A 13,838-nucleotide genomic window follows, 5' to 3' on the forward strand; every position below is an offset into this window, starting at 1 on the left:
TCACTAAAAGAACATAGTACGTGACATAATAGAGGCTGAATTTCGACAGTCTACAAAACCGTGCATTGAATGTTTAAAGGTTTGGTTACCTTGTCATTGTATTCCACTCTATGGCTTAAAACAGACTATGTTTCTGCTCGGTTTCGAAACGAGGACCTTTCGCGTGTTAGGCGAACGTGATAACCACTACACTACAGAAACTCTGAAATTGGCATAAATTTGCCAGTCACAAATTTTAAGGTGTTTCAGGGCAAGATTTTTCAGTTAAGGAATCTCAAACAATCATCTTAGTCTGGGACTAGTCTTAAGCCTTGTCTACGAAACCGTGCATTGAATGCTTAAAGGTTTGGTTACCTTGTCATTATATTCCACTCTATGGCTTAAAGCAGACTATGTTTCTGCTCGGTTTCGAACCGAGGACCTTTTGCGTGTAAAGCAAACGTGATAACCACTACACTACAGAAACGTGGACAATTCCTGCGTACGTCGTCAACCTGGCGCTGGTTTAAAACAGACCACGCAACTATTGTCTGACTTTGGCAAGAAACTTGCCAGTCACAAATTTGAAGGTATTCCAGGTCAAGTTTATTCAGGTAAGACATCTCGAACATTCATCTTAGTCTGGGACTAGTCTTAAGCCTTGTCTACAAAACTGGGCATTGAATGCTTAAAGTTTTGTTTAGCTTGTAATTACGTTTAACCATATGACTTACAGAAGGCGATTATTCTGCTCGGTTTCGACTAGGGACCTTTCACGTCAGGAGAATGCGACAGTCATTAAAAGAACATAGTACGTGACATAATAGAGGCTGAATTTGACAATCCCAAAAAGCTTTCAATCAGGCCGATACGCAGTGCAGCTACGTTTTACACCGATGGCATTTGCTCTGGTTGACGCCAAAACCTGAAAACTGTTTCTGCTCGGTCTCGAACCGAGGACCATTCGCGTGTTAGGCGAACGTGATAACCAATACGCTACAGAAACTCTGAATTTCGCATAAATTTGCCAGTCACAAATTTTAAGGTGTTTCAGGGCAAGATTTTTCAGTTAAGAAATCTCAAACACTCATCTTAGTTTGGGACTAGTCTTAAGCCTTGTCTACGAAACCGTGCATTGAATGCTTAAAGGTTTGGTTACCTTGTCATTATATTCCACTCTATGGCACAAAGCAGACTATGTTTCTGCTCGGTTTCGAACCGAGGACCTTTTGCGTGTAAAGCAAACGTGATAACCACTACACTACAGAAACTCTGAATTTCGCATAAATTTGCCAGTAACAAATTTTAAGGTGTTTCAGGGCAAGATTTTTCAGTTAAGGAATCTCAAACAATCATCTTAGTCTGGGACTAGTCTTAAGCCTTGTCTACGAAACCGTGCATTGAATGCTTAAAGGTTTGGTTACCTTGTCATTATACTCCACTCTATGGCTTAAAGCAGACAATGTTTCTGCTCGGTCTCGAACCGAGGACCTTTCACGTGTTAGGCGAACGTGATAACCACTACACTACAGAAACTCTGAATTTCGCATAATTTTGCCAGTAACAAATTTTAAGGTGCTTCAGGGCAAGATTTTTCAATTAAGGAATCTCAAACAATCATCTTAGTCTGGGACTAGTCTTAAGCCTTGTCTACGAAACCGTGCATTGAATGCTTAAAGGTTTGGTTACCTTGTCATTATATTCCTCTCTATGGCTTAAAGCAGACTATGTTTCTGCTCGGTTTCGAACCGAGGACCTTTTGCGTGTGAAGCAAACGTGATAACCACTACACTACAGAAACGTGGACAATTCCTGCTTACGTCGTCAACCTGGCGCTGGTTTAAAACAGACCACGCAAGCATTGTCTGACTTTGGCAAGAAACTTGCCAGTCAGAAATTTGAAGGTATTCCAGGTCAAGTTAATTCAGGTAAGACATCTCGAACATTCATCTTAGTATGGGACTAGTCTTAAGCCTTGTCTACGAAACCTTGCATTGAATGCTTAAAGGTTTGGTTACCTTGTCATTATATTCCACTCTATGGCTTAAAGCAGACTATGTTTCTGCTCGGTTTCGACTAGGGACCTTTCACGTCAGGAGAATGCGACAGTCACTAAAAGAACATAGTACGTGACATAATAGAGGCTGAAATTCGACAGTCTACAAAACCGTGCATTGAATGCTTAAAGGTTTGGTTACCTTGTCATTATATTCCACTCTATGGCTTAAAACAGACTATGTTTCTGCTCGGTTTCGAACCGAGGACCTTTCACGTCAGGAGAATGCGACAGTCACTAAAAGAACATAGCTTGTAACATAATAGAGGCTGAAATTCGACAGTCTACAAAACCGTGCATTGAATGCTTAAAGGTTTGGTTACCTTGTCATTATATTCCACTCTATGGCTTAAAACAGACTATGTTTCTGCTCGGTTTCGAACCGAGGACCTTTTGCGTGTGAAGCAAACGTGATAACCACTACACTACAGAAACTCTGAATTTCGCATAAATTTGCCAGTAACAAATTTTAAGGTGCTTCAGGGCAAGATTTTTCAATTAAGGAATCTCAAACAATCATCTTAGTCTGGGACTAGTTTTAAGCCTTGTCTACGAAACCGTGCATTGAATGATTAAAGGTTTGGTTACCTTGTCATTATATTGCTCTCTATGGCTTAAAGCAGTCTATGTTTCTGCTCGGTTTCGAACCGAGTACCTTTAGCGTGTGAAGCAAACATGATAACCACTACACTACAGAAACGTGGACAATTCCTGCGTACGTCGTCAACCTGGCGCTGGTTTAAAACAGACCACGCAAGCATTGTCTGACTTTGGCAAGAAACTTGCCAGTCACAAATTTGAAGGTGTTCCAGGTCAAGTTTATTCAGGTGAGACATCTCGAACATTCATTTCAGTATGGGACTAGTCTTAAGCCTTGTCTACAAAACAGTGCATTGAATGCTTAAGGTTTTGTTACCTTGTCGTTATATTCCACTCTATGGCTTAAAGCAGACTATGTTTCTGCTCGGTTTCGACTAGGGACCTTTCACGTCAGGAGAATGCGACTGTCACTAAAAGAACATTGTACGTGACATAATAGAGGCTGAATTTCGACAGTCTACAAAACCGTGCATTGAATGCTTAAAGGTTTGGTTACCTTGTCATTATATTCCACTCTATGGCTTAAAACAGACTATGTTTCTGCTCGGTTTCGAACCGAGGACCTTTCGCGTGTTAGGCGAACGTGATAACCACTACACTACAGAAACTCTGAATTTGGCATAAATTTGCCAGTCACAAATTTTAAGGTGTTTCAGAGCAAGATTTTTCAGTTAAGAAATCTCAAACACTCATCTTAGTCTGGGACTAGTCTTAAGCCTTGTCTACGAAACCGTGCATTGAATGCTTAAAGGTTTGGTTACCTTGTCATTATATTCCACTCTATGGCTTAAAGCAGACTATGTTTCTGCTCGCATTCGACTAGGGACCTTTCACGTCAGGAGAATGCGACAGTCACTAAAAGAACATAGTACGTAACATTATAGAGGCTGAATTTCGACAGTCTACAAAACCGTGCATTGAATGCTTAAAGGTTTGGTTACCTTATTGTTATATTCCACTCTATGGCTTAAAGCAGACTATGTTTCTGCTCGGTTTCGACTAGGGACCTTTCACGTCAGGAGAATGCGACAGTCACTAAAAGAACATAGCTTGTAACATAATAGAGGCTGCATTTCGACAGTCTATAAAAACCGTGCATTGAATGCTTAAAGGTTTGGTTACCTTGTCATTATATTCCTCTCTATGGCTTAAAGCAGACTATGTTTCTGCTCGGTTTCGAACCGAGGACCTTTTGCGTGTGAAGCAAAAGTGATAACCACTACACTACAGAAACGTGGACAATTCCTGCGTACGTCGTCAACCTGGCGCTGGTTTAAAACAGACCACGCAAGCATTGTCTGACTTTGGCAAGAAACTTGCCAGTCACAAATTTGAAGGTGTTCCAGGTCAAGTTTATTCAGGTGAGACATCTCGAACATTCATTTCAGTATGGGACTAGTCTTAAGCCTTGTCTACAAAACAGTGCATTGAATGCTTAAGGTTTGGTTACCTTTTCGTTATATTCCACTCTATGGCTTAAAGCAGACTATGTTTCTGCTCGGTTTCGACTAGGGACCTTTCACGTCAGGAGAATGCGACTGTCACTAAAAGAACATTGCACGTGACATAATAGAGGCTGAATTTCGACAGTCTACAAAACCGTGCATTGAATGCTTAAAGTTTTGGTTACCTTGTCATTATATTCCTCTCTATGGCTTAAAGCAGACTATGTTTCTGCTCGGTTTCGAACCGAGGACCTTTTGCGTGTGAAGCAAACGTGATAACCACTACACTACAGAAACGTGCACAATTCCTGCGTACGTCGTCAACCTGGCGCTGGTTTAAAACAGACCACGCAAGCATTGTCTGACTTTGGCAAGAAACTTGCCAGTCACAAATTTGAAGGTGTTCCAGGTCAAGTTTATTCAGGTGAGACATCTCGAACATTCATTTCAGTATGGGACTAGTCTTAAGCCTTGTCTACAAAACAGTGCATTGAATGCTTAAGGTTTTGTTACCTTGTCGTTATATTCCACTCTATGGCTTAAAGCAGACTATGTTTCTGCTCGGTTTCGACTAGGGACCTTTCACGTCAGGAGAATGCGACTGTCACTAAAAGAACATTGTACGTGACATAATAGAGGCTGAATTTCGACATTCTACAAAACCGTGCATTGAATGCTTAAAGGTTTGGTTACCTTGTCATTATATTCCACTCTATGGCTTAAAACAGACTATGTTTCTGCTCGGTTTCGATCCGAGGACCTTTCGCGTGTTAGGCGAACGTGATAACCACTTCACTGCAGAAACTCTGAATTTGGCATAAATTTGCCAGTCACAAATTTTAAGGTGTTTCAGGGCAAGATTTTTCAGTTAAGGAATCTCAAACAATCATCTTAGTCTGGGACTAGTCTTAAGCCTTGTCTACGAAACCGTGCATTGAATGCTTAAAGGTTTGGTTACCTTGTCATTATATTGCTCTCTATGGCTTAAAGCAGTCTATGTTTCTGCTCGGTTTCGAACCGAGGACCTTTAGCATGTGAAGCAAACATGATGACCACTACACTACAGAAACGTGGACAATTCCTGCGTACGTCGTCAACCTGGCGCTGGTTTAAAACAGACCACGCAAGCATTGTCTGACTTTGGCAAGAAACTTGCCAGTCACAAATTTGAAGGTGTTCCAGGTCAAGTTTATTCAGGTGAGACATCTCGAACATTCATTTCAGTATGGGACTAGTCTTAAGCCTTGTCTACAAAACAGTGCATTGAATGCTTAAGGTTTTGTTACCTTGTCGTTATATTCCACTCTATGGCTTAAAGCAGACTATGTTTCTGCTCGGTTTCGACTAGGGACCTTTCACGTCAAGAGAATGCGACAGTCACTAAAAGAACATAGTACGTGACATAATAGAGGCTGAATTTCGACAGTCTACAAAACCGTGCATTGAATGCTTAAAGGTTTGGTTACCTTGTCATTATATTCCACTCTATGGCTTAAAACAGACTATGTTTCTGCTCGGTTTCGAACCGAGGACCTTTCGCGTGTTAGGCGAACGTGATAACCACTACACTACAGAAACTCTGAATTTGGCATAAATTTGCCAGTCACAAATTTTAAGGTGTTTCAGAGCAAGATTTTTCAGTTAAGAAATCTCAAACACTCATCTTAGTCTGGGACTAGTCTTAAGCCTTGTCTACGAAACCGTGCATTGAATGCTTAAAGGTTTGGTTACCTTGTCATTATATTCCACTCTATGGCTTAAAGCAGACTATGTTTCTGCTCGCATTCGACTAGGGACCTTTCACGTCAGGAGAATGCGACAGTCACTAAAAGAACATAGTACGTAACATTATAGAGGCTGAATTTCGACAGTCTACAAAACCGTGCATTGAATGCTTAAAGGTTTAGTTACCTTGTCATTATATTCCACTCTATGGCTTTAAGCAGACTATGTTTCTGCTCGGTTTCGAACCGAGGACCTTTTGCGTGTGAAGCAAACGTGATAACCACTACACTACAGAAACGTGGACAATTCCTGCTTACGTCGTCAACCTGGCGCTGGTTTAAAACAGTCCACGCAAGCATTGTCTGACTTTGGCAAGAAACTTGCCAGTCAGAAATTTGAAGGTATTCCAGGTCAAGTTTATTCAGGAAAGACATCTCGAACATTCATCTTAGTATGGGACTAGTCTTAAGCCTTGTCTACGAAACCGTGCATTGAATGCTTAAAGGTTTGGTTACCTTGTCATTATATTCCACTCTATGGCTTAAAGCAGACTATGTTTCTGCTCGGTTTCGACTAGGGACCTTTCACGTCAAGAGAATGCGACAGTCACTAAAAGAACATAGTACGTGACATAATAGAGGCTGAATTTCGACAGTCTACAAAACCGTGCATTGAATGCTTAAAGGTTTGGTTACCTTGTCATTATATTCCACTCTATGGCTTAAAACAGACTATGTTTCTGCTCGGTTTCGAACCGAGGACCTTTCGCGTGTTAGGCGAACGTGATAACCACTACACTACAGAAACTCTGAATTTCGCATAAATTTGCCAGTAACAAATTTTAAGGTGTTTCAGGGCAGGATTTTTCCGTTAAGGAATCTCAAACAATCATCTTAGTCTGGGACTAGTTTTAAGCCTTGTCTACGAAACCGTGCATTGAATGATTAAATGTTTGGTTACCTTGTCATTATATTGCTCTCTATGGCTTAAAGCAGTCTATGTTTCTGCTCGGTTTCGAACCGAGGACCTTTAGCGTGTGAAGCAAACGTGATAACCACTACACTACAGAAACGTGGACAATTCCTGCGTACGTCATCAACCTGGCGCTGGTTTAAAACAGACCACGCAAGAATTGTCTGACTTTGGCAAGAAACTTGCCAGTCACAAATTTGAAGGTATTCCAGGTCAAGTTTATTCAGGAAAGACATCTCGAACATTCATCTTAGTATGGGACTAGTCTTAAGCCTTGTCTACGAAACCGTGCATTGAATGCTTAAAGGTTTGGTTACCTTGTCATTATATTCCACTCTATGGCTTAAAGCAGACTATGTTTCTGCTCGGTTTCGACTAGGGACCTTTCACGTCAGGAGAATGCGACAGTCACTAAAAGAACATAGTACGTGACATAATAGAGGCTGAATTTCGACAGTCTACAAAACCGTGCATTGAATGCTTAAAGGTTTGGTTACCTTGTCATTATATTCCACTCTATGGCTTAAAACAGACTATGTTTCTGCTCGGTTTCGACTAGGGACCTTTCACGTCAGGAGAATGCGACAGTCACTAAAAGAACATAGTACGTGACATAATAGAGGCTGAATTTCGACAGTCTACAAAACCGTGCGTTGAATGCTTAAAGGTTTGGATACCTTGTCATTATATTCCACTCTATGGCTTAAAACAGACTATGTTTCTGCTCGGTTTCGACTAGGGACCTTTCGCGTGTTAGGCGAACGTGATAACCACTACACTACAGAAACTCTGAATTTGGCATAAATTTGCCAGTCACAAATTTTAAGGTGTTTCAGAGCAAGATTTTTCAGTTAAGAAATCTCAAACACTCATCTTAGTCTGGGACTAGTCTTAAGCCTTGTCTACGAAACCGTGCATTGAATGCTTAAAGGTTTGGTTACCTTGTCATTATATTCCACTCTATGGCTTAAAGCAGACTATGTTTCTGCTCGCATTCGACTAGGGACCTTTCACGTCAGGAGAATGCGACAGTCACTAAAAGAACATAGTACGTAACATTATAGAGGCTGAATTTCGACAGTCTACAAAACCGTGCATTGAATGCTTAAAGGTTTGGTTACCTTATCGTTATATTCCACTCTATGGCTTAAAGCAGACTATGTTTCTGCTCGGTTTCGACTAGGGACCTTTCACGTCAGGAGAATGCGACAGTCACTAAAAGAACATAGCTTGTAACATAATAGAGGCTGCATTTCGACAGTCTATAAAAACCGTGCATTGAATGCTTAAAGGTTTGGTTACCTTGTCATTATATTCCACTCTATGGCTTAAAGCAGACTATGTTTCTGCTCGGTTTCGACTAGGGACCTTTCACGTCAAGAGAATGCGACAGTCACTAAAAGAACATAGTACGTGACATAATAGAGGCTGAATTTCGACAGTCTACAAAACCGTGCATTGAATGCTTAAAGGTTTGGTTACCTTGTCATTATATTCCACTCTATGGCTTAAAACAGACTATGTTTCTGCTCGGTTTCGAACCGAGGACCTTTCGCGTGTTAGGCGAACGTGATAACCACTACACTACAGAAACTCTGAATTTGGCATAAATTTGCCAGTCACAAATTTTAAGGTGTTTCAGAGCAAGATTTTTCAGTTAAGAAATCTCAAACACTCATCTTAGTCTGGGACTAGTCTTAAGCCTTGTCTACGAAACCGTGCATTGAATGCTTAAAGGTTTGGTTACCTTGTCATTATATTCCACTCTATGGCTTAAAGCAGACTATGTTTCTGCTCGCATTCGACTAGGGACCTTTCACGTCAGGAGAATGCGACAGTCACTAAAAGAACATAGTACGTAACATTATAGAGGCTGAATTTCGACAGTCTACAAAACCGTGCATTGAATGCTTAAAGGTTTGGTTACCTTGTCATTATATTCCACTCTATGGCTTAAAACAGACTATGTTTCTGCTCGGTTTCGAACCGAGGACCTTTCGCGTGTTAGGCGAACGTGATAACCACTACACTACAGAAACTCTGAATTTGGCATAAATTTGCCAGTCACAAATTTTAAGGTGTTTCAGAGCAAGATTTTTCAGTTAAGAAATCTCAAACACTCATCTTAGTCTGGGACTAGTCTTAAGCCTTGTCTACGAAACCGTGCATTGAATGCTTAAAGGTTTGGTTACCTTGTCATTATATTCCACTCTATGGCTTAAAGCAGACTATGTTTCTGCTCGCATTCGACTAGGGACCTTTCACGTCAGGAGAATGCGACAGTCACTAAAAGAACATAGTACGTAACATTATAGAGGCTGAATTTCGACAGTCTACAAAACCGTGCATTGAATGCTTAAAGGTTTAGTTACCTTGTCATTATATTCCACTCTATGGCTTTAAGCAGACTATGTTTCTGCTCGGTTTCGAACCGAGGACCTTTTGCGTGTGAAGCAAACGTGATAACCACTACACTACAGAAACGTGGACAATTCCTGCTTACGTCGTCAACCTGCCGCTGGTTTAAAACAGTCCACGCAAGCATTGTCTGACTTTGGCAAGAAACTTGCCAGTCAGAAATTTGAAGGTATTCCAGGTCAAGTTTATTCAGGAAAGACATCTCGAACATTCATCTTAGTATGGGACTAGTCTTAAGCCTTGTCTACGAAACCGTGCATTGAATGCTTAAAGGTTTGGTTACCTTGTCATTATATTCCACTCTATGGCTTAAAGCAGACTATGTTTCTGCTCGGTTTCGACTAGGGACCTTTCACGTCAAGAGAATGCGACAGTCACTAAAAGAACATAGTACGTGACATAATAGAGGCTGAATTTCGACAGTCTACAAAACCGTGCATTGAATGCTTAAAGGTTTGGTTACCTTGTCATTATATTCCACTCTATGGCTTAAAACAGACTATGTTTCTGCTCGGTTTCGAACCGAGGACCTTTCGCGTGTTAGGCGAACGTGATAACCACTACACTACAGAAACTCTGAATTTCGCATAAATTTGCCAGTAACAAATTTTAAGGTGTTTCAGGGCAGGATTTTTCCGTTAAGGAATCTCAAACAATCATCTTAGTCTGGGACTAGTTTTAAGCCTTGTCTACGAAACCGTGCATTGAATGATTAAATGTTTGGTTACCTTGTCATTATAATGCTCTCTATGGCTTAAAGCAGTCTATGTTTCTGCTCGGTTTCGAACCGAGGACCTTTAGCGTGTGAAGCAAACGTGATAACCACTACACTACAGAAACGTGGACAATTCCTGCGTACGTCATCAACCTGGCGCTGGTTTAAAACAGACCACGCAAGAATTGTCTGACTTTGGCAAGAAACTTGCCAGTCACAAATTTGAAGGTATTCCAGGTCAAGTTTATTACGGAAAGACATCTCGAACATTCATCTTAGTATGGGACTAGTCTTAAGCCTTGTCTACGAAACCGTGCATTGAATGCTTAAAGGTTTGGTTACCTTGTCATTATATTCCACTCTATGGCTTAAAGCAGACTATGTTTCTGCTCGGTTTCGACTAGGGACCTTTCACGTCAGGAGAATGCGACAGTCACTAAAAGAACATAGTACGTGACATAATAGAGGCTGAATTTCGACAGTCTACAAAACCGTGCATTGAATGCTTAAAGGTTTGGTTACCTTGTCATTATATTCCACTCTATGGCTTAAAACAGACTATGTTTCTGCTCGGTTTCGACTAGGGACCTTTCACGTCAGGAGAATGCGACAGTCACTAAAAGAACATAGTACGTGACATAATAGAGGCTGAATTTCGACAGTCTACAAAACCGTGCGTTGAATGCTTAAAGGTTTGGATACCTTGTCATTATATTCCACTCTATGGCTTAAAACAGACTATGTTTCTGCTCGGTTTCGACTAGGGACCTTTCGCGTGTTAGGCGAACGTGATAACCACTACACTACAGAAACTCTGAATTTGGCATAAATTTGCCAGTCACAAATTTTAAGGTGTTTCAGAGCAAGATTTTTCAGTTAAGAAATCTCAAACACTCATCTTAGTCTGGGACTAGTCTTAAGCCTTGTCTACGAAACCGTGCATTGAATGCTTAAAGGTTTGGTTACCTTGTCATTATATTCCACTCTATGGCTTAAAGCAGACTATGTTTCTGCTCGCATTCGACTAGGGACCTTTCACGTCAGGAGAATGCGACAGTCACTAAAAGAACATAGTACGTAACATTATAGAGGCTGAATTTCGACAGTCTACAAAACCGTGCATTGAATGCTTAAAGGTTTGGTTACCTTATCGTTATATTCCACTCTATGGCTTAAAGCAGACTATGTTTCTGCTCGGTTTCGACTAGGGACCTTTCACGTCAGGAGAATGCGACAGTCACTAAAAGAACATAGCTTGTAACATAATAGAGGCTGCATTTCGACAGTCTATAAAAACCGTGCATTGAATGCTTAAAGGTTTGGTTACCTTGTCATTATATTCCTCTCTATGGCTTAAAGCAGACTATGTTTCTGCTCGGTTTCGAACCGAGGACTTTTTGCGTGTGAAGCAAACGTGATAACCACTACACTACAGAAACGTGGACAATTCCTGCGTACGTCGTCAACCTGGCGCTGGTTTAAAACAGACCACGCAAGCATTGTCTGACTTTGGCAAGAAACTTGCCAGTCACAAATTTGAAGGTGATCCAGGTCAAGTTTATTCAGGTGAGACATCTCGAACATTCATTTCAGTATGGGACTAGTCTTAAGCCTTGTCTACAAAACAGTGCATTGAATGCTTAAGGTTTGGTTACCTTTTCGTTATATTCCACTCTATGGCTTAAAGCAGACTATGTTTCTGCTCGCATTCGACTAGGGACCTTTCACGTCAGGAGAATGCGACAGTCACAAAAAGAACATAGTACGTAACATTATAGAGGCTGAATTTCGACAGTCTACAAAACCGTGCATTGAATGCTTAAAGGTTTGGTTACCTTATCGTTATATTCCACTCTATGGCTTAAAGCAGACTATGTTTCTGCTCGGTTTCGAACCGAGGACATTTTGCGTGTGAAGCAAACGTGATAACCACTACACTACAGAAACGTGCACAATTCCTGCGTACGTCGTCAACCTGGCGCTGGTTTAAAACAGACCACGCAAGCATTGTCTGACTTTGGCAAGAAACTTGCCAGTCACAAATTTGAAGGTGTTCCAGGTCAAGTTTATTCAGGTGAGACATCTCGAACATTCATTTCAGTATGGGACTAGTCTTAAGCCATGTCTACAAAACAGTGCATTGAATGCTTAAGGTTTGGTCACCTTGTCGTTATATTCCACTCTATGGCTTAAAGCAGACTATGTTTCTGCTCGGTTTCGACTAGGGACCTTTCACGTCAGGAGAATGCGACTGTCACTAAAAGAACATTGTACGTGACATAATAGAGGCTGAATTTCGACAGTCTACAAAACCGTGCATTGAATGCTTAAAGGTTTGGTTACCTTGTCATTATATTCCACTCTATGGCTTAAAACAGACTATGTTTCTGCTCGGTTTCGAACCGAGGACCTTTCGCGTGTTAGGCGAACGTGATAACCACTACACTACAGAAACTCTGAATTTCGCATAAATTTGCCAGTAACAAATTTTAAGGTGCTTCAGGGCAAGATTTTTCAATTAAGGAATCTCAAACAATCATCTTAGTCTGGGACTAGTTTTAAGCCTTGTCTACGAAACCGTGCATTGAATGATTAAAGGTTTGGTTACCTTGTCATTATATTGCTCTCTATGGCTTAAAGCAGTCTATGTTTCTGCTCGGTTTCGAACCGAGGACCTTTAGCGTGTGAAGCAAACGTGATAACCACTACACTACAGAAACGTGGACAATTCCTGCGTACGTCGTCAACCTGGCGCTGGTTTAAAACAGACCACGCAAGCATTGTCTGACTTTGACAAGAAACTTGCCAGTCACAAATTTGAAGGTGTTCCAGTTCAAGTTTATTCAGGTGAGACATCTCGAACATTCATTTCAGTATGGGACTAGTCTTAAGCCATGTCTACAAAACAGTGCATTGAATGCTTAAGGTTTGGTTACCTTGTCGTTATATTCCACTCTATGGCTTAAAGCAGACTATGTTTCTGCTCGGTTTCGACTAGGGACCTTTCACGTCAGGAGAATGCGACTGTCACTAAAAGAACATTGTACGTGACATAATAGAGGCTGAATTTCGACAGTCTACAAAACCGTGCATTGAATGCTTAAAGGTTTGGTTACCTTGTCATTATATTCCACTCTATGGCTTAAAACAGACTAGGTTTCTGCTCGGTTTCGAACCGAGGACCTTTCGCGTGTTAGGCGAACGTGATAACCACTACACTACAGAAACTCTGAATTTCGCATAAATTTGCCAGTAACAAATTTTAAGGTGCTTCAGGGCAAGATTTTTCAATTAAGGAATCTCAAACAATCATCTTAGTCTGGGACTAGTTTTAAGCCTTGTCTACGAAACCGTGCATTGAATGATTAAAGGTTTGGTTACCTTGTCATTATATTGCTCTCTATGGCTTAAAGCAGTCTATGTTTCTGCTCGGTTTCGAACTGAGGACCTTTAGCGTGTGAAGCAAACGTGATAACCACTACACTACAGAAACGTGGACAATTCCTGCGTACGTCGTCAACCTGACGCTGGTTTAAAACAGACCACGCAAGCATTGTCTGACTTTGGCAAGAAACTTGCCAGTCACAAATTTGAAGGTGTTCCAGGTCAAGTTTATTCAGGTGAGACATCTCGAACATTCATTTCAGTATGGGACTAGTCTTAAGCCTTGTCTACAAAACAGTGCATTGAATGCTTAAGGTTTGGTTACCTTGTCGTTATATTCCACTCTATGGCTTAAAGCAGACTATGTTTCTGCTAGGTTTCGACTAGGGACCTTTCACGTCAGGAGAATGCGACAGTCACTAAAAGAACATAGTTCTTGACATAATAGAGGCTGAATTTCGACAGTCTACAAAACCGTGCATTGAATGCCTAAAGGTTTGGTTACCTTGCCATTATATTCCACTCTATTGCTTAAAACAGACTA

General features: G+C 41.0%; 7 non-coding genes across 7 annotated transcripts; all 7 read right to left on the bottom strand.

Annotated features, from left to right (window-relative positions):
* Positions 1–3,170: 3,170 nt before the first annotated feature.
* Positions 3,171–3,243, bottom strand: trnav-aac (transfer RNA valine (anticodon AAC)). Its single transcript has one exon. It is a non-coding gene; the product is annotated as a tRNA-Val (tRNA).
* Positions 3,244–5,585: 2,342 nt separating this feature from the next.
* trnav-aac (transfer RNA valine (anticodon AAC)) lies at positions 5,586–5,658 on the bottom strand. Its single transcript has one exon. It is a non-coding gene; the product is annotated as a tRNA-Val (tRNA).
* An 881-nt stretch (positions 5,659–6,539) lies between these two features.
* Positions 6,540–6,612, bottom strand: trnav-aac (transfer RNA valine (anticodon AAC)). Its single transcript has one exon. It is a non-coding gene; the product is annotated as a tRNA-Val (tRNA).
* Positions 6,613–8,298: 1,686 nt separating this feature from the next.
* trnav-aac (transfer RNA valine (anticodon AAC)) lies at positions 8,299–8,371 on the bottom strand. The gene has a single exon. It is a non-coding gene; the product is annotated as a tRNA-Val (tRNA).
* Positions 8,372–8,743: 372 nt separating this feature from the next.
* Positions 8,744–8,816, bottom strand: trnav-aac (transfer RNA valine (anticodon AAC)). The gene has a single exon. It is a non-coding gene; the product is annotated as a tRNA-Val (tRNA).
* Positions 8,817–9,697: 881 nt separating this feature from the next.
* trnav-aac (transfer RNA valine (anticodon AAC)) lies at positions 9,698–9,770 on the bottom strand. Its single transcript has one exon. It is a non-coding gene; the product is annotated as a tRNA-Val (tRNA).
* Positions 9,771–12,292: 2,522 nt separating this feature from the next.
* On the bottom strand, positions 12,293–12,365 carry trnav-aac (transfer RNA valine (anticodon AAC)). The gene has a single exon. It is a non-coding gene; the product is annotated as a tRNA-Val (tRNA).
* Positions 12,366–13,838: the final 1,473 nt, after the last annotated feature.

Source organism: Triplophysa dalaica, chromosome 5 (assembly GCF_015846415.1).
Source record: "Triplophysa dalaica isolate WHDGS20190420 chromosome 5, ASM1584641v1, whole genome shotgun sequence".
In the NCBI taxonomy this organism is placed as follows: Eukaryota; Metazoa; Chordata; class Actinopteri; order Cypriniformes; family Nemacheilidae; genus Triplophysa; species Triplophysa dalaica.